General features: G+C 58.2%; 1 protein-coding gene across 1 annotated transcript in view; it reads left to right on the forward strand.

Moving 5' to 3' along the window:
* Window positions 1-27,466, forward strand: part of LOC134429069 (low affinity immunoglobulin gamma Fc region receptor II-like) — a 60,709-nt gene that overhangs the window by 20,946 nt on the left and 12,297 nt on the right.

Genomic DNA, 27,466 nt, shown 5'->3' on the forward strand with positions numbered 1-27,466 from the left:
TTCCGTCTCCTCGCGGTAGAACACCGGAGTGGCCGACTTCTCCTGCCTGTACCGGCAGCGCAGTGTCAACGTTTCTCCCTCCAGCAGTGTCCGCGCTGGCACCTGCAGCACCACCTGGTCTGTGGGGCAGAGGGGTGCCATCACATCACAGGGGTCTAGAGGGTCCTGATATCATCAGGACCCCCATATTGGATCAAAGCCAGCACACCAGGTTTCCCCAATTTCAACACGAGTGTCCCCCCATAGTGGGATGCTCTGGGATGTCCCCCTCTATAGGGGACAGGCTCTGGTCACACCAGAGGGTGACCCATGGAATAGAGCTCATCCAGCATCCCCGGGGTTCCCGTGGGTGCCAAGCTGAGGACACAAACAACCCTCACCATCTGAGACAATCACGGGTGGGCTGCACCCACTTCCAGGTCTCTCACATGTGTAGGTGCCATTCTCAGTGACAGTGAAGTTGTTGCCTCCCTCCTGCCCCCAGCGCTGCCCATCCTTGTACCAGGTGGTGTCACCAGCAGTCCCCAAGCCCTGGCAGGTCAGTGTCACCTGGTCCCACAGCACCGCCGGCCTCCAGGGGGGATCCACCAGCAGCTGGGTGGTCTGGGCACCTGTGAGTGACAGGGGACACCAGCCTGCCAGGGCTGTTGCAGGGTTCGGGACAGCAGGGTGGGGACCTGGCATCCCCTGAGGACTCACCAGCGAGGCTGAGGATCTGGGCTGGAAGGGAGAAGGGACAGGGCTGGTGAGGGTCATGGGGACATTGTGGACACCCTATGTTTGCACTGCCCACCTCCACCAGCCCTACAGCACCTGTCCCCACAGCCAAGTCCTATGGTCCTGTGCCCATGATCCCATTCCAATGGCACCTTTCCCCATGGCCAGGTGACATCTGCATTGTTATATGGCCCCATTCCATGTCCCAGTATCCCTGTTCCCCTGTCCCTATCCCCACAGTCCCCAAGCCCCAAGGCTTCTTCTGCCACATATTTGTCCCCACATCTCTATCCCCCTCTTCCTGTCTCCACATCCCAGTTCCCCTATTTCTGTCCCTAAAGCCAACCTAAATCTCTGCTCACACTGAGCTCCATGCCCTGCTCTGCCTCTGCTGCCATTGGGGACCTCAGGGGACCGCACAGCCCCCCTGTGCCCCCTCCCCACCGCTCTCTGCCTCACCACAGCCCATCCCACGGGTGTCAGGCCCCTGCCTGGGGCACTCACCCCACAGGAGCAGCGCCACCTTCCCGGCCATCCCAGTGTCCCCAGCCATGTGCACTGGCTGTCACTCGCTGCTGTGGCCAATGCTCCCCTGGCTGGCGGCTCTTCGGATGAAGGGGAAGGAAGCGAGGTCACGTCTGTCCCCACGTGTAGGTGGCCCTTGGTGGGGGCAGGGTGGCTACAAGCTGGGGACAGGCTGGAGACAAGGCTGCATAGTCTGGGGACATGGTGGAGGATGGTGGGACATGGTGGGAACATTGTATTGTCAGAATTTGGAGTCTAAGGCTGTGTAGGGAGCCTGGGCTGTTTCCAGTAGAATGGGGTACCCAGGGATGGGGTCCCAGGTAAATGGGTGTCCCAAGGGTTGGGTAGACTCAGACTTGGGGATGAGGGTCCCAGAACAACGTGGCCTCCTGGGATTTGTCATCATGAAATGGGGGTGCCAGGGGAAAGGGGGACCTTGTGAGAATGGTGGTCCTGGGGGAATCAAGGTCCCCAAGGGCAGTGGTGTCCCACGGTCTGGAATTACTGGGATGGTGTTCCTTGGGGTTGGAGATCCTAGGGAATTGCAGTCCAGGGATGGGGGTCTCTGGGAAGGGGTGGCAGAAGGAAATTGGGTTCCAAGGTTGGGGTCCCAGAGGAATGGGTGTGCCAGGGTTGGGCAGTGTGGGGTGGAACATGGGGGTCACAGCTCCTTCCCTGGGTTCCTCAGATTTTGGGGTGAGGCTAGGCCCCGCATAATCACCCCTGGGGTGTTCGTTTCCTGGCTTGGCATTGCATGGGGGTCCTGTGTAGTTCAGCCTCTGTGTCCTCACCTGCCCCTGACTTTTTCCTCTCTTTATATCTCTTTTTTCCTTATTCTTCTTACTTTTTGCCATATCCCCTCACCCTCGGTTCCTGGCTCAGCAATCCTGGGGTGCACCTGAGCAGGGAACGGGTTGGGGGACCCAGGAGAAGGGGGAAATGGGGAGCAGGGGGTGCAGGGAAGAGTGAGGAGGCTTTGAGGGATGGAGCTGCTGGGCTGTGCATGCCCAACACTTTCACTTTCTTTGTCCTGGAGGAGAGGGAAGAGGCTGTTTGTGCTGAGAGTCAGAAGGGAAAAGGGGGCATTCTCTGTTTCTGGGGGGGCACATACAGGGGGCTTCTGTCCTCTAAGGTCTCTCCTCTGGAGTTCAGTTGGAGGATCCTGTCCTAGGGGGTTACACATCCTGGCATGGGGGGTCCTGTCCCGGGGGGTGGCAGTCCCAGAAATGTCCCTGCACATTCCTGGCCGGGTGCCTGTCCCAGGGGTGGCACATCCTGGGGACCGCTGTCAATGCAAGGGTGGGGCCCAGCCATGGCCCAGCCCCACTGCACAGGGATGGCCGTTGCCCAGCCCTGCTCTGCCCAGCCCCAGGGGACAGCCAGCACCTGAGGGTCCCCCTGCCCCCTTGGCTTTGATTCTGGCAGCTTTAGAGCTGCTGCAGAGGTGAGAAATCTGTGGGTGTAAAAAGGCCCCCCCACAGGATGAGCTGAGCTGTGGTTTGCTCAGCCCTGCAAGAAGCACAAAACCCCAAAGAGAGCCCAAGCAGTGGCTCTGTGAGGGCCTTTGATAGTTTTCAGAGCAGGGCTGGCTGGAAAAACCCTTGCAGGGGCACCTGTGAGGGAACCAGTCCAGAAATGCATCAATTGATCATTTGGACCCTGAGGCACACACAGGCATTTCCACAGATTCCTGTGCACTGTCCCAGGGATGGACAGAGCTTTTCCCCTTCCTACAAGGGAAGTCAATCAAGTTTCAGGGTGGGAATGAGCAAAATGGGGAGAGTTCCTAAAGATGGCCCAAGAAAAGGCTTCCTTCAGGGCTGAGTTGCTACCAAGAAGGCAGGGAACAATCCCATGGAGCTGTTGGCCACTCAGGGAGATTGCCCACTCTGTGTTATCCACAAGCAAACGCTGCTGTGTTATGTACAAATGGGCTCCTAAAGGGAACTGAAAACTCTCATTTCATTGTGATTTGTTTGCGCTTTTTTTGTGAGTGACTTATTGGGAAAGCAATGGATTCTATAAAGCAGAGCATTTATACCTTGCCAGTTGTATTTTGACTGAGTTTTTACATATTGGGAAAATAATGGTGTGGGAAAGATTTTTGGTTTTATTCTATGGCTTTGGTCTGAACCAACTGGTCTTCAAGTGTTGCCTGGGATTGCTGAGCCAGGAAATGGGGGGACCTGACCCAGGGGTGTGTGGGGCAGGGACACAGAGACTCCCAGGACAGCCCTGGGGTGCTTCAGGGATAGGGCTTTGCTGGGCTCTGAGTCACCCCAAAATCTGAGGCACCCTGGAAAGGAGCTGTGACCCCCATGCCCACCAAGCCACTGCCCATCCCTGGCACCCCCATTCCCATGGGAACCCAACCATGGGACCCCCATTCCCGTGGGAACCCAACCATGGGACCCCCATTCCCATGGGAACCCAACCATGGGACCCCCATTGCCTTGGTCTCCCTTCTTTGGGGACCCCCATCCCAGGACTGCCATTGCCCGCCACCACCATTGCCTTGATCCCATCCCACGGGCTGCTTCTTCCCCCAGAACCCCTATTCCCAAGGTCCCCTTTTTCCCCCTGCACCCCCCACCCCTGGACCCACATTCCATGACCCCAAATCCCTCAGGGGGACAATGTTCCCACAGCACCCCCATCCCTGAATGTCCCCAGCTATGGAGACCCCAATTCCTCTGGACCCCCATTCTCCTGGACACCCATCCTTGGTTCCCCACATCCCCTGAGCCCCTTACTCCTGGCAACATCATCCCAGCCATGTTCCCATATTATGCAGCCTTGTCCCCAGCCTGTCCCCAGCTTGTGGCCACCCTGCTCCCACCAAGGGCTACCAACGCATGGGGACAGACGTCACCTCGCTTCCTTCCCCTTCATCCAAAGAGCCGCCAGCCAGGGGAGCGGTGGCCACAGCAGTGAGTGACAGCCAGTGCACATGGCTGGGGACACCGGGATGGCCGGGAAGGTGGCGCTGCTCTTGTGGGGTGAGTGCCCCAGGCACAGGCCTGACACCCCAGGGATGGGGAGGGGAGGGGCACAGGGGGCCTGTTGGGTACCTTGAGGTCCCCAATGCCAGCAGCACCAGTCCTTGTTACCCACATGGGACCTGGGTGGGAAAAGGGATGTTGAGGTGGCTTTGGGGAAAGGAATAGGGGTCAGGAATTTGGGGATGGGGATGTGTTGCCAGGAATGTGGGGACTGGTACCTTTGGGCTCAGGCAGCTTTGGGAATAGGGACAAGGGAACTGGGATGCAGGGACAGAAGAGGACAAGAACAGTGAGGATGTGGCCATGGGGATGGGATCACGGGGATGGGATCATGAGCAGGTGGGGGGCCCCTGGGCCAGCATGGGCTGTGTCTGTGGTGTCCTCATGCCCAGGGTGTCCACAGTGTCCCCATGTTCTGCCTCAGTCCACGGTGGCCTCAGTGTCCATGGTCCCAAGGTGTCTGTGGCACAGGGATGTGGTGCATGGGTGGCTGTGACACAGACATGTTCCCCTGCCTCTCCAAATCTTTTGGGGGCCACTCTGACACACTTTCCTACAAGAACTGCTGTCCCCAGAGGGACAGTTTGGGGACAGCCACCACCCCCTGTGCCCCTGTGCTGTTTTCCCTGCAGTGCAACCCCCACCCAGCTCTGTCCCTTCTCCCTTCCAGCCCAGACCCTGGTCTTTGCTGGTGAGTCCTCGGGGGATGCCATGGCCCCACCCTGCTGTCCCCAGCCCCACGCTGGCCCTGGCAGGCTGGTGTCCCCTGTCACCCGCAGGTGCTCAGACCACCCAGCTCCTGGTGGAGGCCGGCAGTGTGGTGGGACGAGGTGACACTGACCTGCCAGGGCTCACAGACCGCCAGTGCCACCACCTGGTATAAGGATGGATGGCGCTGAGGCAGCAGGGACCTGACCGCCTCACTGTTACAAAGAGTGGCACTTACACCTGTGACAGACCCGGCACCGGGCGTAGGCCTGCTGTGAGAGTCTTAGATGGTGAGGGGGCTTCAGGTGTCCCCAGGCTGGCACCTGCAGGGACCCCAAGGGCTCTGGGTGGGTTCCCCTCCATGGGTCACCTCCTGGGTGACCAGATCCTGTCTTCTGCTCTGGGGACATCCCAGAGCATCCCAGTGTGGGGAAACCATTTGTTGGAACTGGGGACCCCTGGTGCACCCAATGGGGGGATCCTGGTGCCATCAGGTAGGACAGGACCCCTCTGCCCCCTAGAAGGGCTGGTGTTCCAGGTGCCAGCACAGATGCTGCTGGAGGGGGACACGGTGACACTGCACTGCCGGAGCTGGCAGAACAACACGATCACCACAGTGTCATTTTACCACAAGGGGAAGAAACTGCAGGGACTCCGTGATGGCACCGATCTGTCCCTGTCCCCTCTGCAGCAGCACCACAGCGGCAACTACCACTGTGAGGGCTGGGTGAGCTAAGGGGTGTCAAAGTGGAGCGTGTCGAAGATGATGACAGTGACAGTACACAGTGAGTGCAACGATGGGGACAGGGATGCCCGACATCCTCCAAGGATTTCCTGTCACTGCCTGAATCCTTTATCCCTCCCTTTACTCCTCCCTGGGTCATACAAAATTTCCCACGTCCCTCTTTGTTTCCCCCATGACTGCCCAGTTCCCCCTCCTGATCCCTCATCCCTCTCTTTGTCCTTCCCATTCCTCCCTGGATTCCCCACCCTTTCCAAGGTCTCTGCTCCACCCTCTGGTCTCCCTTCCTTCCATGGGTCCTCTGGCCTATCTATAAACCCCAAATCATTCCCTGAGACTCCTCAGTCTCTCTTGTGGTTCCCCATCACTGCCTGGGTCTCTGCACATTTCCAGGGGGTCTCACCAATGTCCTTAGGTCCACACCTGCCTCCCAGGGTTCCCTTCTGCTAACTGGGATCCTGTCTGTGCCCTTCCAATCCCCTCTTTCCTTCCCGTGTCTCCCATCCTTCCTGGGTCACCAATCCCTTCTGGGTCCATCCACAGGGTCCCACCCTCGGGGGTGTCCCTGTCAGCGCAGCCCCCTGGGGGACAGGTGTCACTCGTGGACAGCCTGGTGCTGAGCTGTGAGGTGGCCATGAGGACAGGTCCTGTGTCCTTCTCCTGGCACCGGAAGAGCTCGGGGTCACTGCTGGGCACCAGCCCCCACCTGGAGCTGGGACATGTTGGGGACAATGACAGCGGCCAGTACTGGTGCCGAGTCAGTGAAGGGAACACGGTGGCCGAGAGTGACCCCCTGAATGTCACCGTCCTGGGTGAGCGGGACCATCGGGCTGGGGGTGACCCCACCCACGGCACCCCCTTCTCACCTCGCCAGGTGCCAATGCTGTCTGTGTCCCCACAGTGCCCGTGGCCAATGCCACCATCACCCATGGTCTGCTGTCACACCAGGTGCGTGCAGGTGACAATGTGACCCTGCGCTGCTCACTGCAGGTGGGCTCAGCCCCTGTCACCTTCACCTGGCTGCACCACGGGCAGCAGGTGGTCCAGGGTCCCCTCCTGGAGTTCAGGGACATCGATGTGAGACATTCAGGCACCTACCAGTGCGTGGCCACCAACCAGTTAGGACCGGATGGGCACTGCATGTTCCAGGCACTCAGCCCTGAGCTGGCCCTGGAGGTGACACCTGGCTCACCCTGGGTCACAGCTGGGGTCACATGGGGTCACCAGGGAGTGCCGGTCTCCTGGGCTAATGGGTGATCCTGATGTGTCCCCCTCTGTTTCTTGCAGTGGCCACAGGGGTTGGCAGGGCCCTTTTGTTCCTGCTCCTCCTTGTGGGTGTCATTGTGGCCTGGCACCGGTGGCACCGTGTGGGTGGGTGGCAATGTGGGGACAGGGGTCCCAGTGTGCTGTAGAGGCCCCCAGAGTTGGGGAACGATAGGGCAGCACGCACAGCCCCAGAATTGTGAGCCTGTTTTAGGGTCCAGAAGCATTTGGGGAGACACTGGAGGGTCCTGCAGGAATGTTGAGGGTTCTTTCAGGAGCCCTGGGGGTATCTGGGGGTCTCTGCCCCTGCTGGGCTTTGCGTTCTTGAGACTGAGTTGGTCGAGGCTACTGGGGATGTTCATTAATTCTGGGGGGTTCAGGGATGCTTGGGGGTCCTGAGGGGAATCGAGGGTTCAGTGGGGGTTCAGGAATCCTGAGAGGGGTCAGGGCCATGGGACCCCAAAGTCACCCCTTTCTCTTTCCTCTGCAGCTGCCAGGAAGAACCAGGAAAGGTGAGTGGGGGACTCAAACCACACTCTCCCCTTTTACCCCAACCCCCAAGATCTCCCATTCCCTCCCCCACATCCCCTTTATTCCCTCAGCACCCCCCGGATCACCCGGCTCCCCCAGAGGAGTGGGAGGTGCTGTACACCTACGTCGTGGTCACCAAGAGGGCAGGGGGTGAGTACGGGGGGAACACACACAGAGGGACACGTCACCCACCAGTGTCACCCCACCCAGATCCCACAGCACGTGTCTTTCGCAGTGCCCCCCGTGCCACCACCCTCCAGGATCCCCAGGTGACCTATGTGGGGCTACGGAGACCATGGGAGACATGGTGACCACTGGGAACCCGGTGACATCTACGGGAATGTGCTGTGACACTGGGGGGAACTGGGGGGCACTGGGTGTCCCCACCCATGGGCACCCACTCGTGTCTGTGCTGTCACCAAAACTGCCTCTCTCCCTCTCTGTGGGGGCACAAGGATCCCAAAGGGCGGAGAGAAGAACAATTTCCTGAAACAGCAATGAGAGCGAATAAAACCAACTGAAACAGACAACAAGGTTCAGACTCCAAATGGTCATGCAAAGAACGATTTCCAGGGAAAGCCACCAATAAGGAACTGGGATTTCCCAGAAATTTCCCCCACCACGTTTCCTCCACCAGAGGAACCCAGCATTGTCCTGGACCTGCATTGCTCTGATGGCCAAATCAGCCTTCAGGAGGCTCTAGATTTTCTTCTCCCCTGTCCCAAACCCCTCCTCTGCCGTGTTCCCCACATCAGGATGACACAAAGGCCCTGAGGGGGTTCCAAAGCCTCCCCCTTTTCCAGGACAGGCAGGATCAGGGCAGGGCACAGCGTGGGGTGTCACAGACAGGAAAAGTTTCATGTCTGAAGACATTTTGGAACACCTGTGTGTGGCAGGGATGGGTCAGGCCTTGCTTTTGGTGAGACAGGGTTCCATCTGTCCATCAGTCTGTCAGCCGTGGCACACTGGGGACAGTGTGACGCTTTGCCAAAGCCAGCTCCTGAGTGGCCGAGTGACCAGACGTGCCGCCTGAGAATAGGGCCCTTGGTGTCCCAACTGGCTTAAAAGGCAGAGCATGAGGTGGGCAAGTGCCTGACCGTGTCTCCTCTTCGGGTGTCTGTCCCATCCACGCTGGAACCCAGGAGTTGGCACCTCATTTAAATGAGAAATATCTGTGAAGGAAAGTAGGAACCTTCCTGGAATAAGAAGACCCATCTCTAAACCTCCTTTTTAATTTCCAAGATTTTGGGGATATCAGGCCAAAGTGTAGGAAAAGGAATACCAGCTCTGTAGTGGGAAATTTACAAAGCAGATCAGAACAAACAACACAAACCCAGAACTTTCCCTCCTGCTCAGCGCTGTTCATTTTTCTGGCAGTTATAACCGCAGCCAGCAGGGGGCGCTGCAGGGAGCACTCCCGCCCAGCAGGGGGTGCCCCGGTCCAGCTCCATCTTGTCAGGGGCCGTGGCGGCCTCGGACGGGAGGCAGGAGGGGAAATCGCTCCTTTTGCAAACTCACGGCCACCAATCACTCCCGGCACCACCACGGGCAGCGGGCAGAAGCCGCCAAGGCAGCAGGTTGGATCCCAGTGCCCACTGGCAGCGTAGCAGTGTCCTGGGGCCAGGCACACGCCCTGCACAACACCCGCGACTGCTCTCCATGATCCCCAATGGAAGGAAGGCAGCGCCTGACCCCAGGCAGGTTTTGAGTGCACTGCAGCACCTGTGATGGCTTTACACCACAATTCCTGCAAGCCCTCAGGCTTTCAGTCAGGTGAGGAGGGCAGGGATTGAGCAGCTTTGGGGACACCTGGAATCCACACAGGGTCACTCCCCACAGCCCCACCACGGCCACCGGTAGAGGCGCTGACCAATCCTTCAACACTTTTCTAATTTTGTGGACAAAGTCGGAATCCAAGCATTCTTTCCATGAGGTTCCTCAAGGCTGAAGATTTTGTTCAAGAAAGAGGTTCCCAGGAAGGTTGTTTGCATATTGCTGTGTGATTTGCAGTAGTTTTGTGGTTCGCTCTGTCCCTTACAAAGAGGAACAAAGGATCAATTGCTGCATTTCCAGGCTGGTTCTCCCACAGCTGCCCCTGCCGGGAGGGTTTCCAACAAGCCCTGCTCTGAAAACCATCAAAGGCCCTCACAGAGACACTGCTTGAGCTCCCTTTGGGTTGTGTGCTTCTTGCAGAGCTGAGCAAACCACAGGAAGGCCCTTTCCGCCCACACAGAATTCTCACCTCTGCAGCAGCTCTGAAGCTGCCAGAATCAAAGCCAAGGGGGCAATGGGGACCCTCAGGTGCTGGCTGCAACCTGGGACTGGGCAAAGCAGGGCTGGGCAATGGCCATCTCTGTGCAGTGGGGCTGGGCCATGGCTGGGCCCCACCCTTGGATGGCCACTGGCTTCAAGGAGCGGGAGTTTGGGGCCTCCTTCCTGCTCAGGGCTCCATTCCCCAGCTGCTCTTGCTGGCTCAGATCCTGCAGGGGATAAGCAAGAATGGAGAAGTCTGGACCCCTCTGAAGCTGCCAAGCTCCAGGACAGGACCCTCTTACCCAGCATGTGTCCCCCCTGGGAAAGGATCCCCCCAAGACAGGAGCCCCCTGGATGTGCCCCCTAAGGACAGAACCATTCCCCCCCATGTGAGAAAGGTGTCAAATGGCCTTTTCCTTCTTCTGTGGGAGACAGAAAGTGAAAGTGTTGGGGGGTAAAAGCTGCACTCCCCCATCCCCCACACCCTCCCCAGCCCTCCCTGCAGACCCCTCACCCCTGAGCTTCCCCCACCCTGGGCTTCCCCCAGCCTGTTCCCTGCTCCAGGTGCCCCCAAGGACCATCAAGGCACGAACTGGGGGCTTGTGAAATTGAGGGGCAAAATGATGGAAATGGAATAAAGAGAGGGAAAAATCACTGGAGGCTGGGGGACACAGACCCAGAGAAGCTCAGAATCTGTCTGAGGTGACACCCTGGACACCAGCACCATGTGGGGCTGGTGCTGGCTCTGGGTCACCCCAAAATCTGAAGCACCCAGGGAAGGAGCTGCAACCCATGGGCTCACCCAGCCACTGCCCATCCCTGGCACCCCCATTCCCCCGGGAACGGAAACATGGGACCTCCATTCCTTATGTCCCACTGTCTCTGCAGCCCCCATCCCAACACTGACATTCCCTCGGATCTCCATGGCCTAGCACCCCATTCCCAAAGAACCCCTTCCCGTTCATTCCATCCCCTGAAATCTTCCTAGGACCCACGAATCTCCCATCCCATGAACTCAAATCCTTGGAGCCCACATTCCCCTGGGACTCCCATCCCTGAGTCCCCCCAGGTATGGAGACGCTCATTCCAATGGCACCCCCATTGCTGGATATCCCCCCTCCTCAGGACCCCATTTACCAGTGACCCCATTCCTGCCTCCCCAAAACCACCAAATTCCCAACTCCTGGGAACCCCATGACCCATTTTGTCCCACCCACCCGTGTCCCCAGCCTGTCCCCAGACTGTCCCCACCCTGCCCCCACGAAGGGCCACCTACGCATGAGGTCAAGACCTGACCTCGCTTCCTTCCCCTTCATCCGAAGAGCCGCCAGCCAGGGGAGCGGTGGCCACAGCAGCGAGTGACAGCCAGTGCACATGGCTGGGGACACCGGGATGGCCGGGAAGGTGGTACTGCTCCTGTGGGGTGAGTGCCCTGGGCACGGGCCTGACACCCTCGGGATCGGGAAGGAAGGGGGCACAGGGGGGCTGTGGGGTCCCCTGAGGTCCCCAATGCCAGCAGAGCCAGTCCATGTTACCCACAGTGGAATTGGGTGTGACTGGGGATGTAGGGTGGCTTTGGGGACAGGAAGAGGGGGCAGGAATTTGGGGATGGGGATGTGGAGACAGGAATGTGGGGACTGGCACCGTTGGACTCAGGCAGCTCCGGGGATAGGGACGAGGGAACTGGGATGCAGGGACAAGAACGGTGAGGATGTGGACATGGGGATGGGATCACGGGGATGGGATCATGAGCAGGTGGGGGTGACCTGGGCCAGCATGGGCTGTGTCCGTGGTGTCCTTTTGCCCGGGGTGTTCTCAGTGTCCCCATGTTCTGCCTCAACCTGGGGTGGCCTCGGCGTCCCTGTTCCCAAAGGGTCTGTGCCACATGGATGTGGTGCACGGGTGGCTGTGACACAGACATGTCCCCCTGCCTGTCCAGACTTTTGGGGACCAATACACACTTTCCCACAAGAGCATCTGTCCCCACTGGGACACTTTGGGGACAGCCACCACACCCCATACCCCATGTGCCTCTGTCCCCATGGTGCCACCCCCACTGAGCCCTGTCCCTTCTCCCTTCCAGCCCAGACCCTCGGACTTGCTGGTGAGTCCTCGGGGGATGCCATGGCCCCACCCTGCTGTCCCCAGCCCCACACTGGCCCTGGCAGGCTGGTGTCCCTTGTCACCCACAGGTGCCCAGACCACCCAGCTCCTGGTGGAACCCCCCTGGAGGCCAGCAGTGGTGTGGGACCGGGTGACACTGACCTGCCAGGGCTCGGGGACTGCCGGTGCCACCACCTGGTACAAGGACAGTCAGCGTTGGTGGCAGAAGGGACAGGACCACCTCAGTGTCACCGAGAGTGGCACCTACACATGTGACAGACCAGGCACTGGGCGCAGTTCCCCCTTGACAGTCTTAGATGGTGAGGGTAGACTTTTAATGATCATGGGGGCCCCAGAACGGTAAGGGTGGGCTCCATTCCGTGGATGGCCTCACACCCCTCGTGTGACAAGAGCCAGTGCCCTGCACACAGGGACATCCCAGTGCACTCCAGAGCACCCCAGGGCACCCAGATGTCCCCAGTGCTATGGGCACCTACCTCAGCCCGATCTCATCAGTGAGATGTGACCTTCCTGTCCCACAGACCCGCTGGTGCTGCAGGTGCCAGCGCGGGCACTGCTGGAGGGGGACACCTTGACACTGCGCTGCCGGTGCCGGCAGGACAACCATCTCAGCAGGGTGCGATTTTACCGGGAGGAGAAGGATCTCGGGATGTCCCTCAAGGATACTGTGCTGTATCTTTCACCTCTGCAGCTGCACCACAGCAGCCGCTACAGATGTGAGGGCTTGGTGGGGTCTTGGCAGTCACAGTCAGCAGCAGTGACAGTGACAGTGCATGGTGAGCACCCACATGGCTGGAACTCCAATATCTTGACACCCCCAAAGCCACTTCCAGTGCACTCAGACTCACACACCTCACCTCTCCTCTGCTTCCCAGAGCTCTTCTCAGTGCCAGTGCTGGTGGGTCCCCGCGAGCTCACTGAGGGGTCCCCCCTGAATCTCAGCTGCCTCAGCACCCCAAGCCCCCTGCGGCCCCGAGCCCCCCTCCTGTACGTGTTCGACCAGGATGGGCAGGTGGTGGGGGGCCCACAGGAGTCCCCGCAGCTGCTGGAGCCCGCTGTGAGGGTCTCCCACTCGGGGAAATATGGCTGTGAGGTGCACTCCCAGGGGGGGTCCGTGCGGAAGAGCAGCAACCGGCTCCGCATCACGGTGTGCAGTGAGTGTGGGGATGGGCATGGGGAGCCCCCACAGATGCCTCGGGTCCCTTATACTGCCTGGCACCCTCCAGCCCTCCCTGACGCCTGCTCTGGGGCACCCAACCTTTTCCAGATCCCTCCCTGGCCCCCCCCTCATCCTTTCTCGGGTCTCTCCCCGGGACCCCCAGCCCGTACATGGGTACCCTCATCCTTCCCTGGTGCATTTTCTGTGTCCTGCCATCGCTGCCCCGGGTCGCTGATAAGCTCCCCCCATTCCTGGCTTGTGTTTCCTGCCATCCTTTGTTGGGTTCCCTCTCCCATCCCTGGGTCCCTCCACCCCTCTCTGAGGTCTCTGCACATTGCCCAAGTCTCACCATCCCCTCCCATGGTCCCCATACCCTTCCTGTTGTTGCCCACCTCCCTCTCCAGGTGTTCCCTCCCTGACCCCCTTATCATCTCTTGGGGTTCATTTCTAAGCCCCCCTCCCCCAATCTCTGCACCCCCTCTCCCTCACTGGAATTCCACTGCCCCTCCTTGACACCCCCCGGGTCCCTCACTGTCCCCTAGTGTCCCACTCTCCTGCAGGGGTCCCGCCCTCGGGGGTGTCCCTGTCACTGCAGCCCCCCGGGGGACAGGTGGCACTCGGGGACAGCCTGGTGCTGAGCTGTGAGGTGGCCATAGGGACAGGTCCCCTGTCCTTCTCCTGGCACCGGGAGGGCTCAGGGGCACTGCTGGGCACTGGCCCCCGCCTGGAGCTGCGCCACATTGGGGACAATGACAGCGGCCAGTACTGGTGCCGGGTCAGTGACGGGAACAGCGTGGCCGAAAGTGACCCCCTGAATGTCACCGTCCTGGGTGAGCAAGACCCTCGGGCTGGGGATGACCCCACCCACAGCAACCCCATCCCACCTTGCCAGGTGCCAGCCCTGTCTCTGTCCCCACAGTGCCCGTGGACAATGCCACAATCAGCCATCGTCCCCTGACACACCAGGTGCGTGCAGGTGACAACATGACCCTGCGCTGCTCAGTGCAGGTGGGCTCAGCCCCTGTCACCTTCACCTGGCTGCACAATGGGCAGCATGTGGCCCAGGGTGCCCTCCTGGATCTCAGGGACATCGATGTTGGACATTCGGGCACCTACCAGTGCATGGCCACCAACCAGCTGGGACAGGACGGGCACCGCGTGTTACGGGCACTCAGTCCAGAGCTGGCCCTGGAGGTGACACCTGGCTCACCCTGGGTCACAGGTGGGGTGACACAGGTGAGGCCACCAGGCAGTGCAGGACCCATGGGGTGATGAGTGACCCTGATGTGTCCCCCTCTGTTTCTTGCAGTGGCTGCAGGGGTCGGTGGGGCCCTTTTCTTCCTGCTCCTGCTCGTGGGTGTCATTGTGACCTGGCACCGGTGGCACAGTGTGGGTGGGTGACAATGGGGGCATGGGGGTTCCAGGGAGCTGTAGAGGCCCACAGAATTGGAGAAACCACAGGGAAATACCCACAGCACCACAATTGTGACTTTGGCTAGAGATCTTGTAGGGTTTTAGGAGGTGCTGAATGGTCCTGCAGGGATGTTGGGGATTCTTTGTAAGGCCCTGGGTGTTTTTGGGGAAGTCTCTGTCCCTCCTGGGATTTGGGTTCTTGAGTGTGAGTTGTCTGGGGACACTGGGGAGGCTCATGGATTCTGGGGGGCTTCAGGAATACTTGGAGGTCTTGAAGGGGTCCAGGAATCCTGAGAGGGTTCAGGGCCCTGGGACCCCATAGTCACTCCTCCCCTGCTTCTATTGCAGCCACCAGGAAGAACCAGGAAAGGTGAGTGGGGGGCTCAAACCACACTCTCCTGTTTTACCCCAACCCCCAAGACCTCCCATCCCCCCCCCACATCCCCTTTATTCCCTCAGGGCCCTCCCGGATCTCCCGGCCCCCCCAGAGGAGGGGGAGGTGCTGTACACCCACGTCATGATCACCAAGTGGGCAGGGGGTGAGTACAGGGGATACACACGCCAGGGAACACATCACCCATGAGTGTCACCCCTCCCAGATCCCACAGCCCGTGTCTCTCGCAGTGTCCCTCTGTGCCACCACCCTCCAGGATCCCCAGGTGACCTACACGGAGCTGAGGGGAACCCAGGGGCAACCACGGGAACCCGGTGACATCTACGGGAATGTGCTGTCACACTGGGAGGACACTGGGGGTCCCCATCCATGGGCACCCACTCGTGTGTGTGCTGCAAATAAAACTGTCCCTCTGCCTCCCTGTGGGGGCACAAGGATCCCAAAGGGCTGAGAGACCAATTTCCTGAAACAGCAACGAGAGATAATAAAACCAACAGCAACAGAAACAAGGTTCAGAGTCCAAATTGTCACAAAAGGAACGATTTCCAGAGAAAGAACACTAAAAGGAACAAACCGCAAACACTCCCCCAGGGACGTTTCCTCCACCAGAAGAACATTGCAGGGCTCTGGACCTTCCTTGCTCTGATGGCCACAGTAGCCTTCAGGAGGCTCTGCATTCTCTTGTCCCCTGTCCCAAATCCCTCCTCTGCCGTGTTCCCCACACGAGGATGTCACAAAGGCCCGGTGAAGGTTCCAGAGCCTCCCCTTTTGCCAGGGCAGTTGGGTTAAGGCCATGGTACATGGTGGGGTGTCAGAGACAGGAAAAGTTTCATGTCTGAAGACATTTTGGAACACCTGTGTGTGGCAAGGATGGGTCAGGCCTTGCTTTTGGTGAGACAGGGCTCCATCTTTCCATCAGTCTGTCAGCTGTGGCACACTGGGGACAGTGTGATGCTCTGCCAAAGCCAGCTCCAGAGTGGTCGGATGACCAGAAGTGCCATCTGAGGAGAGGGCCCTTGGTGCCCCAACTGGCTTAAAAGGCAGAGCATGAGGTGCCCAAGTCCCTGATCCTGTCCCTTCTTGGGGTGTCTGTCGCATCCACGCTGGAACCCAGGAGTTGGCAACTCATTCACATGAGAAATATCTACCAAGGAAAGTGAGAATGTTCCTGGAATGGAAAGACGACCCATCTCTAAACTTCTTTTAATTTCCAAGTTTATGGGGATACCAAAGTGTTGGAGAATGAATAACAGCTTTTTACTGGGAAATTTATAAACCACAACAGAACAAACAACACAAACCCAGAACTTTCCCTCCCGGTCAGCGCTGTTGGGTTTTTGTGGCAGTTATATCTGCGGCCAGCAGGGGGCGCTGAAGGCAGCACTCCCGGCCAGCAGGGGGCGCCCTGGCCCAGCTCCATCCCCTCAGGGGCCATGGCAGGAGGGGAAATCGCTCCTTTTGCAAATAAACAGGCACCAATCGCTCCTGGCACCGCCACCGGCAGCGGGCAGAAGCCGCCAAGGCAGCAGGTTGGATCCCAGTGCCCATTGGCAGCGTAGCAGTGTCCCGGGGCCAGGCACACGCCCTGCACAACACCCGCGACTGCTCTCCATGATCCCGAATGGAAGGAAGGCAGCACCTGACCCCAGGCAGGTCTTGGGTCCACAGCAGCACCTCTGCTGGATTTACACCACAATTCCTGCAAAGCCTCAGCCTTTCACTCAGGTGAGGAAGACAGGGATTGAGCAGCTTTGGGGACACTGGGAATCCAGACAGGGTCACTCACCACCCAAGCACAGCTGTGGGCAGAGCCCCTGCTTGGTATTTCCACACTTTTCCCTCATATCTGGCAGACACATCCTGAACCCAAACATTCTTTCCATGAGGTTCCAGAAGGCTGCAGGTTTTGTTCAAGAAGGAGGGTCCAGGTCAGGATGTTGAGCAGAACGTTGTGGATTGTGCAGTAGTTTTGTGGTTCTCTCTGTCCCTTACAAAGAGGAGCAAATGATCAATTGCTACATTTCCGGGCTGGTTCCCTCACAGCTGCCCCTCCCGGGGGGGTTTCGAGCCAGGCCTGCTCTGAAAACCATCAAAGGCCCTCCCATAGCAGAGCCCACTGCTTGGACTGCCTTTGTAGTTTTGTGCTTATTGCAGGGCTGGGCCAACCACAGGCAGGCCTTTTTCCTCCACAGAATTCTCACCTCTGCAGCAGCTCCATGTCGCCCTGGTTTTCTAGGATTTTCTAAGCCTTCTGATGTTGACATTCTTGTAGTGAACTTTCCCACACACTTTCTGTAAACAACTCATTGTTTTTTCATTCCTTTATGGAGGAGGAGAGAGTTGATGAACGGTTGGTTTGACCTGTGGCATTGCAGAGGTGTCACTGTCACCTTCCAATCCACTGTCACTCTTGTAAAACTATAAATAGTGGAGTCAGAGAATAAAACTTTCCCTTTTTTCCCTTCACCTGAAAGTGGTGGTGTGTGTGTTCTTTCGTGTCGGTCGGCGACATCTGGTGACCGCCGAAGTGTATTGCAGCCTAGGCTGATATACAAACAGCGCGTTGCGGTGAGAAATTCCCCCCCCCCTCCTTTTGGTGCTTTGCCTGTTGTTCTTGGGGCAATGGAAACCTCTGTGGTTTTCCAGGATGATTCCCTCATTTTGGATCTCTGGAGGGAGGTCCTGCAGTTGAAACAGGTGTCTGTTTCCTGGGATGGTTTTGAGAGATTGATTCTGTGGGCCCGACAGCGAGGGTTTTTTTCGGATCCTGTGAAGGCGTTTAATAAGCAGGAGTGGTCTCTCCTGGAGATCCATCTCATGGAGACCCTCTTTGACGATTGCACGGTAGATGTGGGACTGCTGCTGGTGCAGTGGGAGAAATGTGAGGAGCTTTGGCGGGGGTCTGGTTCTTGTACCCCTCGGAGTTACCAGGAAGCCCTTCTACCTCAGATGTGGATGAGGAGGAGATTGAGCTCCTGGGTGATATGGAGTTCCCTTCCCCGCCCCACAACGATGTGCTGGCGAGTGGCCATTATCCTCCTGGGGTGGATTGGGCTCACAGCCAGCTGGTCCCGGGTCCGGGGTGCTCTCTGGATTCGGCAGGCGGTCCTCGCCCCGCCTCACCCTGTGCGGGTGGCGGGGCGGGGGACGGGTTGCCCTCTCTGTGTGCCTTCCTGGCCTTTAAGGGTCAGCCTCCGCCCTGACTTGAGGCTGCTGCGTTGACTACCTGTTGTCCGAACTGCGGTGTGTCCACCAGATTCCCCCTGAGCGAGGTGGGGGTGGGTTCCCCCGCCCCCGAGTCGGGTTCCTCAGTGGGGGAAGTGATTTCGCCTTCCTCCGGGTCTGAGCAGCCTGCTGGGCATGCGCTGTCGGTGGAGACAGTCGGGGGCGGGACGTTGCCCGCCTCTGGGTCTGCGCAGCCTGCTGGGCAAGCCCAGCCGGTGAAGGCAGCCAGAGGAGGGGTGTCGGTCGGTGCTCTGCCCGGCCCCACTCCGGTGGGCGGGCAGCCTGTCCCTCTCCGCTCGGTGGGGGCGGTGCCCGCTGCTGGACCTTGCGGCTTGGGGCGGGCTCTCATAGGGGGCCTGCCCGGCTCCCTTTTGCCGCCCCAAAGTGACGCGGCTCCGCGGGCCGCGCCTCCCTCGGCATTCCACCCAGCCCCCATATCGGGGGATGGGGGCCCCGCGCCGGTCTCATCCGTGGCCGCGTCGGTCTCGTCCGGCGCCAGGCCTGATTTGCGGGCCGTGCCGGCAGCTGCGGACGCCGAGGCGGCCTCTGCCAGAGCTGGTGCGCAGCAGAGGACTGGGGTGTTTACCTTTAGTGCAGCTGCGAACACGGCCGGTGGGTGCCCGGGGCCATGGCGCTCTCTCGTCAGGTCTTAGGCTTCCTGCGTGCCAGGTGACCTTGCGTCCGAGGTACCCTGAACGTTTCTGGCCAGAGGCAAAAACCAAGACTGACGAGATGAATGAACTTATCTCCTCCCGGCATCTGCAGGGTCGGCGGGCGGATTTCTTTGGCTCTGCCGGTGCTGCAGAGGGCTCAGGGACGAGTGGTGTTGCCCCGGTTCCCAGTCAACCACTCCCTCTTGTCTCTGGGGGGCCCAAGGATTGGGACACAGCAGGTGCGGTGGCTTTGCCAGGGGTTCCTCAGGCTTTCCCTGTGCTCAGGGGCGTCACTCATAACACTTATGAATCCCTTGCATATACAGGGGTTCCTCAGGCTTTCCCTGTGCTCAGGGGCGTCACTCATAACACTTATGAATCCCTTGCATATAAGCTGGAGAAGGAATTCCGTGAAGCGGTTGCTCAGCATGGTTTGGGGTCTGCTGAGGTTATGCACATTCTTCGGAGACTTGCTAAGGACACACTGACACCTCACGATGTCTGTTGTGGGGCACATTCTCTTTTTCACCCTGTGCAATTTGGTGTTTTTGAGACCAAGTGGGCTCGTCTGGCGGCCCAAGCGGTGAGGCGGAATGCTGCACTGGCGCCGGAGGACCCCAGGCATGGAGTGGTTGCTGACATGCTAATGGGGACAGAGCGTTATGAGAGTGTTCAGGGGCAGGTTGGATACAATCCCCTTGTGCTTCAGCAATGCAAAACACTGGGCATGGGAGCGATTGTGCAGACCCTAGAAATGGCCGCTCTGAAGCAGCCGTTTTCAACCGTTGTCCAGGGGGATGATGAGCCTTTTATGGTATTTGCAGCGATGTTGATTGCGTCCGTGGAGAGGCAGGTGCCTGATCCTGTGGCGAGGGACATCACAATTGCAAACCTTGTCAAGTGCAATTGTAATGAAGCTTGTAATAAGGTTATAGCGGCTATGGCTGGTGATCCTAGTATCTGGGAGATGGCAGAAGCCTGTGCGAACATCATCCCCTCACGTCAGAAGTTGGCCGCTGTGGCCGCCGCTGTACAGCCGGTCTGGGCAGCACTGCAGAGCGGGCGGCTGCAGCAGGGGAATGCACAGACTAGCAGGAAGCGGGGGAAGAAGGTGCAGAAGGTTAAATTCCCCATGTTCTTGTGTGGTCAGTGTGGTAGGCTGAATCACATGTCTAACGTTTGTAAGGTGACTGTTCATGCTAATGGCCAGGCATTACCGGGTTCGGGAAACGTGAGGCGGAGCGCACAGGAGGGGTGCGGTCAGACACAAGCTTCTCTCCAGACCCAGGTGCCGATGGAGGTCTCCTTTGCCGGCTTGCAGCCAGCACCCGCCAATCAGCAGGCGTGGATGTCTGCACCGCAGCAACAGTTATCTTAGACTCGTCTGAGATACGCAAGGTTCCCCTGGATGCCTTTGGTCCCTCGGGTGGGGGCATGAGTGCTCTCCTTATGGGGAGGTCCAGTGCCACCCTTCAGGGCATCATTGTGCACCTGGGGCTCATTGAAGCAGATTTTACAGGGCAGATTTGTGCCATGGTTTCCACACCTACTCCCCCTGTCACAATTCCAAAAGGGACACGGCTTGCTCAACTTGTGCCTTTTAAGTCTTCTGTTTACAGGACAGCTGACCGGTCACATGGAGCTGGTGGTTTTGGATCCACTGGGCCGCCTCAGGTTCACTGGACTGCTGTCCTGACCAAGGACCGTCCCGAGATGCTGTGTACCCTGTCCGTTCCTGGTGCAACACCGTCAGAAATCCACCTCCGTGGGCTTCTCAACAGTGGTGCTGACATCACTGTTCTCTCTCTTGCCGCCTGGCCCTCGGAGTGGCCCCTGGATCCAGTGGGGACGTCTGTCGCGGGCCTGGGAGGGACGGCGCAATGTTACGTGGCCCAGCAGCCTGTGCTGGTCACGAACACAGAGGGACAGATAGCCTGGGTTAGGCCTCATGTTACTTCTACTCCTGCCAACCTCTGGGGGAGGGATGTTCTGTCTGCCTGGGGGGTGCGTATTGGGACGGATTTTTGATAGGGGCCACTGCAGTGAAGGGCGCAGAGTGTCCTACGCCTCCTATACGGTGGCTGGTGGACAAACCCATTTGGGAGAAGCAGTGGCCCCTCCCTGATGATAAATTAGTCGTCCTTCGGAATTTGGTGCAGGAGCAGTTGGACCAGGGTCATCTGGAGCCTTCTAACAGTCCTTGGAACACTCCTGTCTTCTGTATAAAAAAGAAATCTGGGAAATGGAGGTTGTTGCAAGACCTTCGAAAGGTCAATGCCGTGATGGAAAGCATGGGACCATTGCAGGCGGGCATGCCATCACCTACCATGCTTCCTGCAGGCTGGCCGGTCCTCATTGTGGATCTGAAGGATTGTTTATTTTCGATTCCTTTGCATCCTGATGACAGACCGAAATTTGCCTTCTCGGTGCCAGCGATTAACGAGGCTGAGCCCACACAGAGATATCAATGGAGGACATTGCCTCAGGGATGCGTAATTCTCCTGCCATATGCCAGTGGTATGTAGCCCGTGCCTTGTCTGGAGTTCGCAAGCAGTTTCCTGATGCGCGTCTGTATCATTATATGGACGACATTTTGGTGGCCACGTCCACCCAGGATGAGCTGCTGAGGATTCAGCCTCGGTTGCTCGATGCTTTGCATGCTCATGGACTGCAGGTGGCTCCAGAAAAGGTTCAACAAAAACCACCTTGGAAGTACTTGGGGGTCAAAATTCTGGAACGGACAATCTGTCACCAGGAGGTGCAATTTGTGCATTCTGTGAAGACACTGAATGATGCTCAGAAATTGATAGGTGTCATCACTTGGTTACGTCCGTATTTGGGATTAACCAATGCACAGCTGTCTCCTCTGTATGATTTGTTGAAAGGAGACTCTGATCTAAAGTCGCCTTGCACACTGACCCCTGAGGCGCGTAAGGCGTTGGAGGTGGTTCAGCAAGCTGTTTCGGCTTGTCAGGTTTATCGCATTGATCCCTCCGTTGATGTCACTGTGTTCATCACCACTCCAGACTTGCATCCCACAGGTATCATTGGTCAATGGAGTGACAAATGGTCTGATTCCTTGCACGTTCTGGAATAGGTTTTCCTGCCCCATCAGCCGCAGAAGACGGCAACTGCATTGTTTGAGCTGATTGCTTGCTTGATAATCAAATGCCGACAACGGTGTTTGGAGTTGATGGGTGCGGATCCTGCAAAGATCATACTCCCGGTGCAACGGGAGGATTTTGACTGGAGCTTTGCAAACAGTGTGTCCCTGCAGAGTGTTCTGGAAAATTTTTCAGGGTAGATCACTTATCATCTGCCCAGCCATAGGCTGTTGCATATGGTGAAATCCACACAAATTTCTTTGTGGCCCAAGGATAGTCGGGAACCCGTGCAAGGACCCACCGTCTTCACTGACGGTTCAGGGAGAACAGGAAAGGCCATTGTTAACTGGAGGGATGGATCTGAGTGGCAGGTTCTGGAAGGCCATGAGAATGGGTCAGCCCAATTGGTTGAACTGCGGGCTGCTGTCATGGCATTTGAAAAATTTTCCCAGGAACCTTTCAACTTGGTCACGGATTCCGCCTATTTGGCTGATATCGCACAGCGGTTGGGTCATTCGGTTTTGAAGGAGATCAGTAATCCTGCCTTGTTTCATCTACTGAAGACCTTGTGGTGTGCCATTCAGGCCCGAGTTCATCCATTCTATGTTCTGCATGTGAGGAGTCACACCAATTTGCCAGGTTTAATAGTAGAAGGTAACGCGAGGGCTGACAAGTTGGCTAACCCAGTGTGGGTAGCGCCTCAGCCTGATACACTCGCACAGGCCAAGGCATCACATGGGTTTTTCCACCAGAACGCACATACCCTGCAGAAGCAGTTTCAGCTGACGCCAACTGAGGCTCGTGACATTGTCGAGTCATGTGATGACTGCCATGCACTTGCTCCGCCTTTGCCGACAGGGGTAAATCCCAGAGGCCTTAAGGCCTTGGAGCTTTGGCAGACCGATGTCACCCAGGTTTCCGAGTTTGGCCGGCTCAAGTATGTGCATGTCACTGTGGACACGTTCTCCTCTGCAATGTGGGCTACTGCTCACACTGGGGAGAAGGCCCGTGATGTCCTTGCCCACTGGAGGCAGGCCTTTGCCGTTCTGGGCATACCTTCTGCTGTGAAAACCGACAATGGTCCTGCTTACGCATCGCAAAAGGTGCGGCAGTTCCCCAGTTGTGGGGTGTCTCGCACAAGTTTGGTATCCCTCATTCTCCGACTGGTTAAGCTATTGTAGAACGCGCTCATGGTACTCTGAAGCAGGTTCTTCAAAAACAAAAATGGGGAATGCAGGGTGAAACCCCGCACAGTCGGTTGGCAAAAGCTTTGTGTACAATCAATCATCCCACTGTGCCACATAACTCAAATAACCCTATCATTTTGAATCACCATCTCTCATTGCAGGCGGCAGACGAGGCACATCAGCCTCGAGCGAAGGTTCGGGTGCGGAATTTAGTCACCAAACAGTGGGAAGGCCCCTATGACCTTATCACTTCGGCGCGCGGGTATGCTTGCATGTCCACAGATACTGGGGTACACTGGGTACCTTCCAAATGTGTTCGCCCTGATCTGCGACCGCAGAGACAGAATCCAGCTGATGAGCAAGATGGAAACCGTGACCAATCTGAAAGGCATCAAGCGGGGGAATCATTGAGTGATGATTCGGATATAGACGCTGAAAGTGATCACTCTGATGATTCCTCTGCAAGTGGACACTGAACGTTGTTCATATTTTTCCTTTTCACATTTTTTCCTTTTTTCTTTTTAAACAGAAAAGGGTGAGATGTCGCCCTGGTTTTCTAGGATTTTCTAAGCCTTCTGATGTTGACATTCTTGTAGTGAACTTTCCCACACACTTTCTGTAAACAACTCATTGTTTTTTCATTCCTTTATGGAGGAGGAGAGAGTTGATGGACGGTTGGTTTGACCTGTGGCATTGCAGAGGTGTCACTGTCACCTTCCAATCCACTGTCACTCTTGTAAAACTATAAATAGTGGCGTCAGAGAATAAAACTTTCCCTTTTTTCCCTTCACCTGGAAGCGGTGGTGTGTGTGTTCTTTTGTGTCGGTCGGCGACAGCTCCACACACCCAGAGCCCCTCAGAATCTGTCTAGGATGATGCCCAGGCTGCAGGCACCTTGTGGGGGCTGTGCTGGGCTCTGGGTCGCCGAAAAATCTGACACACTCAGGGAAGGAGCTGGGACCTGTGTGCCCACCCACCCACTGCCCGTCCCTGGCTCATCCATTCCCCTGGAAATCAAATCAAGGGTACCCACATATCTTATGTCCCCTCCCTCTGTGGAACCCATATCCCAGTACTCACATTCCCCAGGATCTCCATGGCCCAGGAGCCCTCATACTCAAGGAACCCTCTGCTCTTTATTCCATCCCTAAAATTCCTTTCCCACAGGACCTTGATTTTCACAGGACCCCCATTCCCACAGGATCCCCCATTCCTCCAGCATCCCCACCCCATGACCCCAAATCCCTGGAACTCACATTGCTCTGGCAGTCCCATCCAAGACCCCTCAGTTTTGGGGACCCCCATTCCCAGTGTCTCCCCCTCCTCAGCACCCCCATTCCCAGGGACCCCATCCCTGGGACCGCCAATACCCCTGGACACCCATACCCACATCCCCAAACCCCCTGAGCCCCCCACTCCGGGAGACCCCACATCCCACTGTGTCACACCCAGGCTTGTCCCCATCCTGTCCCCACCCTGCCCACAGCCTGTGCCCAGCTTGTGGCCACCCTGCCCCCACCAGGTGCCACCTACACACGGGGATGAGACCTGACCTTGCTTCCTTCCCCTTCATCCGAAGAGCTGCCAGACAGGGGACAGCCACCCATGGCAGTGAGTGACAGCCAGTGCACATGACTGGGGACACCAGGATGGCCGGGAAGGTGGCGCTCCTCCTGTGGGGTGAGTGCCCTTGGCACGGGCCTGACACCCTGTGGATGGAGAGGGGAGGGGCACAGGGGGTCTGTGGGGTCCCCTGAGGTCCCCACTGCCAGCAGAGCCAGTCCATGTTACCCACAGTGGACCTGGGTAGGGCTGGGGACGTAGGGTGGCTTTGGGGACAGGAACAGGGGCTTTGGGGATGGCGATGTGGGGACAGGAATGTGGGGACTGGCACCTTTAGGCTCAGGGAGCTCTGGGCATAGGGACAAGGGAACTGGGATTCAGGGACAGAAGGGGACAAGAACCATGAGGATGCAGCCATGGGGATGGGATCGTGGGGATGGGATCATGAGCTGGTGGGGGTGACCTGGGCCAGCATGAGCAGTGTTTGTGGTGTCCTCATGCCCAGGATGTCTACCCATGTCCCCATGATATGCATCATGGGGTGAGTATGCCTCATGAGGTGAGATATGCCTCAGCCCAGGGTGGCCTCAGTGTCCATGGTGCCAAGGTGTCTGTGCCACACAGATGCAGTGCACGGGTGGCTGTGACACAGACATGTCCCCCTGCTTTGCCAAATATATTTTGGGGACCACCCAGACACACTTTCCCACAGGATCTGCTTTCCCCAGCCCCACACTGACCCTGACAGGCTGGTGTCCCCTGTCACCCGCAGGTGCCCAGACCACCCAGCTCCTCGTGGAGCCCCCCTGGAGGCCGGCGGTGCCGTGGGACCGGGTGACACTGACCTGCCAGGCCTCGGGGACCATCGATGACACCACCTGGTACAAGGATGGGCAGCGCTCGGGGCAGGAGGTGCGTGACCACTTCACTGCCCACGTGAAAAGCACCTACGTGTGTGACAGACCCAGCACCAGGTACAGCCCACCATTGACAGTCCCAGATGGTGAGGGGACTTTGGGTCTCCCCAGGCTTGCACTCATGGGAACCCCAAGGGCTCTGGGTGAGCTCTGCTCCATGGGTCACCTCCTGTGTGATCAGAGCCTGTCCACTGCTCTAGGGACATCCCAGAGTGGGGGAATCCCAGTGTTGGAGTTGGGGACTCCTGGTGCGCTGGGTGTGATCCAGTGGAGTATCCCCATGAAAATGGGACCCCCAGTGTTACAGGACACCCATGTCACCCCGACTGGCTGGTGCTGCAGGTACTGGCACGGGAGCTGCTGGAGGGGGACACGGTGACACTGCGCTGCTGGTGCTGGTGGGACTGGAGTGCGATTCTACCATGAGGACAAGGAGGTGGGAAGGGCCCACTATGAGGCCAAGCTGTCCCTGTCCCCTCTGCAGCTGAACCACAGTGGCCACTACAGCTGCAGGGGCTGGCTGGATGCTGAAATGTCAATGTGGGCACAGTTGGAGCCAGTGACAGTGACAGTTTATAGTCAGCACCCCCATGGCTGGAACTCCAGTCTCCTGACAACCCAAAAGCCACTTCCCAGGAGACTCAAAGTCAGAATCCTCACCTCCCCTCTCCTTCCCAGAGCTCTTCTCGGTGCTGGTGCTGGAGGGTCCCCCTGGCCCCACTGAGGGGTCCCCCCTGACTCTCAGCTGCCTCAGCACCCCCAGCCCCCTGCGGCCCCAAGCCCCCCTCCTGCACGTGTTCTACCGGGATGGGCAGGTGGTGGGGGGCCCACAGGGGTCCCTGCAGCTGCTGGTGCCCAACGTGGGCGTCTCACACTTGGGGAATTCCAGCTGCCAGGTGCGCTCTGAGGGGGCGGCTCTGTATCATGGTGCGCACTGCTGAGTGTGGGGTGGGCATGGGGAGCCCCCACAGCCTCCTTGGCCACCCCAGCACTATCTAGGGATCTCCCAGCCCTCCTTGACACCTGCCCTGTGGCTCCCAACCTTTCCTGGATCCATCTCTGCCTCTCCCATTCTTTCTCAGGTCTTTCCCCGGGTCCCCCAGCCTTACATGTGTACCCCCATCCTCCCTAACACCTCTTCTCTGTCCTGCCGTTCCTGCCCCGGGTCCCTCCCCAGGTCTTCCATTCCTGGCCCGTGTCTCCCCATCCCTCACCGGGTACCTTCACTCCTCCTTGCATCCCCCCACCCCACTCTGAGGTCCCCACACATTCCTCAGGTCACACCATCCTCTCCCTGGGTCCCCATACCATTCCTGGTGTTGCCCCGCTCCCTCTCCAGGTGTCCCCTCCCAGAACCCTCTATCTCCCTGTTTCCAAGCCCCCCCCCAACTCTTCGCCTCCTCTCCCTCACTGTGATCCTCCTGCCCCTCCTCGACCCCCCCAGGTCCCTCATTGTCCCCTCCTGTCCCCCCCCCTCCTGCAGGGGTTCATCTCTCGGGGGTGTCACTTTGGACGCAGCCCCCCGGGGACAGGTGACACTCGGGCACCACCAAGTGCTGAGCTGTAAGGTGGCTGCTGGGACAGATCCCCTGTTCTTCTCCTGGCACCGGGAGGGCTTGGGGCAACCACTGGGCACCAGCCCCTGCCTGGAGCTGCTCCACGTTGGGGACAATGACAGCGGCCAGTACCGGTGCCGAGTCAGCGACGGGGACAGTGTGGCCGAGAGTGAACCCCTGAATGTCAACGTCCTGGATGAGCGGGACCATCGGGCTCGGGGTGACCCAGGGTGTGCCTCAGGGTCTGATTCCCCGGTAAATCCACTCAAGCCGGCCCTGAATTCCCCTGCTTGGGAACTCCCTGCTCCTGCTGTGACATCCCTGCTCCCCAGCCACTCGTGTGCAGCCCCTGCTCAATATTGCCACACTTTCCCCTCTCTTCTGCTGTGCACATCCAGATCAAAAACATTCTTTCTTGGAGGTCCCAAAG

The sequence above is a fragment of the Melospiza melodia genome, chromosome 25 (assembly GCF_035770615.1).
Source record: "Melospiza melodia melodia isolate bMelMel2 chromosome 25, bMelMel2.pri, whole genome shotgun sequence".
Lineage (NCBI taxonomy): Eukaryota > Metazoa > Chordata > Aves > Passeriformes > Passerellidae > Melospiza > Melospiza melodia.